Below are 3097 nucleotides of genomic sequence, written 5' to 3'. Positions count from 1 at the left end.
GCCTCCCCATGCCTTCCCCAGCCTGTCCAAGGGCCACCTTGCCTGGGCTCCCTGCAGCCACGGGAATGCATGGGGTGTGTGGCCTAACATGCTAATGGGCCATGCTGTCAGGGGGCGTGGCCTATTATGCTAATGCGTTCCGGCTGGGCTTTTTCTACAAAAAGAGCCCTGCCTCCCCATATGGATGGGAATCATTGACAGTGATCAGAGGTCATTTCGGGGGGGAACGCAGGGGAACTCAGGAGAAGTGTAGGGGGCGGGGCACATGACGAAGCCCCTCCCCCTACTTCCGGCCACCCCGCTTCCAGCCCTCATTCAGCCACGAGGAGGCAGGAGAAGAGGGAGGGTAAGTTGCTTCCTCCCCGCCTCTCCCCACCCCTGCCTGCCTGGGGCCAGGGAGGGCCTTGGCGGGGCTTCCTCACATTCCCGCTGGCCTTGCAGGTCCACCGCCGGGCCCCTGATGTCAGGGGGTGTGGCATATGCTAATGAGTTATGCTAATGAGTTCCCCTAGCTCTTTTTCTACGAAATGACCCCTGGCAGTGATCAATACTACTATTTACACAGGTGGGATCAGTTGCATAATATCCGACTCCAAGAGGAACAATTCTAAGCTTGATGATTACAAATGTGTAATCACAACACTTTCTGAACATCTATCATGGAGTCATTGACAACTATGAAAGATGGTCTCAGCGACATAAGGGTGTAAAGAATCGGTCCAATTAAATCACCATAGGTTTATTTTTTCTATTTGGAATCCTTTCTTGTAAAAGAAATTAGGCAAGTATCTTAGAGCCGTTAGGCTCTTGAGACATTTTTGGGAAAGTATCTGTCAGAAAAAAGATTTGCTGCTGTTAAAATAATCCTGAACTCATTGTTGAGCACATTGTATGTGGCACGATTTATTAGGCCATTTTGCCCTTTTCCCATTGCCCTTGCTGGGTTAATTCCATTGTCAACCAAACTAATGTCGGTCAAATCTATCTTAGAAGGTTTGCCATTTTGGCTGTTATGCATGACTTGTACCACACTTCATGAAACTAAAGAGGGTCTTTGTTTCCTTTTCTCCAAATTATAACCCTACTCACACAATACCATCCCACTCCAAGCAGATGAACTGATTATAGCAAGTAGGTCTTGGGAGAAGACTGAGTTGCTGCCCTGTTGCCTCTGAATGCATGATGCTTGATGGAATACTACCAGAATAATTTTCAACTCTGTTCTTCAGTCAGAAAAAGTGTTATTTAGCTTTCATATTTGATTATTAATGCGTCTGGAACAAATGGTAGGGATGAAAACTATCCAAGTGAACAGAAATATTGAAGCAATATGTAACTTAATATATAACTCAGTACTGTAACTCAAATTTCAGATTCTGAGAATCATATGGAGCAGTTATTCCTATGTTCAGGGACTTTTTCATATAGGACCAAGGGTTGAGTCTCAGCGGGTGTGGTCAGAGGGCGTGCTGAGAGCGGGTTAAACTGCTCTGGTTCTAACCGGATTATATTTGATCTGGATAATCACAATCACACTTACCTCTCTTATCCCCCCCTCACTGTGCAGTCACATTGCTTCCTGGCGTCTACACTACCAGCACACGGGAGCATGTGTCGGCGGGTTTTTTATTTTTTCTCAGTTGGCGCATGGACATAGGTGCTCATCCATAGAATGGGGGGCGAAACTACCATGGCGTATGTGTAGAACCACCAGGGTGAATCAATCCAACCCCTCCAACATAAGACTTCCCTTTAAACATTTGACCTGAAAATGGCCTTAAGCATTTGACCTGAAAATGTCCTCCATGAGATCCCAAACTCATCTAAACTCTAAAACATTTAAATGTCAGTTTTCTAAACACAGTAGCAGAGCTTTGCCAATATGCGCACCGCCAATGCTTTAAAAAATGGCGAGTGAAAAGCAGAAGTCTCGGGCAGCTTTCGCGTGGGGAGGGGTTTTAAACCGGAAGTGGCTTGACACCGGAGGAGCGATCACACAGGGGGGAAATGCGGCTTTAAACGGGAGAGCTGAGAAAACACCACTTTGGAATTTGGTAACAAAATACTCTGGGTTAAAGTGGTTTTGAGCCAGAAACCAACGGCTGGGGATGGGAGGCAGATGTTGACTGTGATCATGCGTATAAAATCCGTTGTTGAACTGTCACGACTGGCTGAACTGTCGCGACACCAAATCAAACGGCGCGACTGAACGCACCCAGCTTGGGGGAGGCTAGACAAAATGACATCCTGAGCCATCCTACCCATTTGTTCCATTGTTTCTGCTGGTCCTTGACCTGCATTATGACATCATTTTAAACTCCCGCCCCTTGAATCCAACCGTCCAAGCTGTCAGTACTCTGCCCAGTGCTTTCCTGGCCCTTATCTTGGTCAGCTCCATATTACCTAACAAAGCAACAACTGTCCCTTTTTAGGGTTACTGGCATCTTCAATTTTAACCTCGGACATGCTGTGAGAGAAGCTAGCAGGACATACTCAGTCAAAGCATTTTAAAAGTAATACAGGTCGCAATCACATGCACAACTAGCCGTGCCATAGGCGCGAATGCCGGGTGGATTTAAAGGGCGCAATCAGACACGAACATCTGGGAAGCGCCCCGTACCCATCGGCAACCTGTTTTGCTCTGCCGCAGAAGCGGAGTAAAAAGACACCGGGGAAATCCGGTAGCAAATGGGTTGCTACGGGCCACGGACGGACTTTCCCATGTCTGATCACTCCAGCGTGGTCTCATGGCATCGGGATGGCCTGATCAGGCCATCCCAATTCCATGCTGTCGTTTTTTCACCCTTTCTCAGTATGCGCATCATTGCACACTCCATAGGGAGCCTCACTGCTGAGATGCGATTCATTTCTTATTCATTTTTAAAAAATTTATTCCTTAGATTTGTATCCTGCCCTCCCCGAAGGCTCAGGGCAGCTAAGGGCATAAATGCCAAATTCAAACAATAAAAACAGTATAAAAATACGATGATACAGCATAATACAGTTATTAAAATTAGTAAAAATAAAAATCGGTGCTCCAATACTCACTCCGAACCATAAAACCAAGATGGTGTTCTGAAGATGTTAGAACAGAACA

This window comes from Gekko japonicus, unplaced genomic scaffold (genome assembly GCF_001447785.1).
Source record: "Gekko japonicus isolate JY-2015 unplaced genomic scaffold, Gekko_japonicus_V1.1 scaffold2018, whole genome shotgun sequence".
NCBI classification, from domain to species: Eukaryota; Metazoa; Chordata; class Lepidosauria; order Squamata; family Gekkonidae; genus Gekko; species Gekko japonicus.
Note: the sequence above shows the minus strand (reverse complement) of the source record.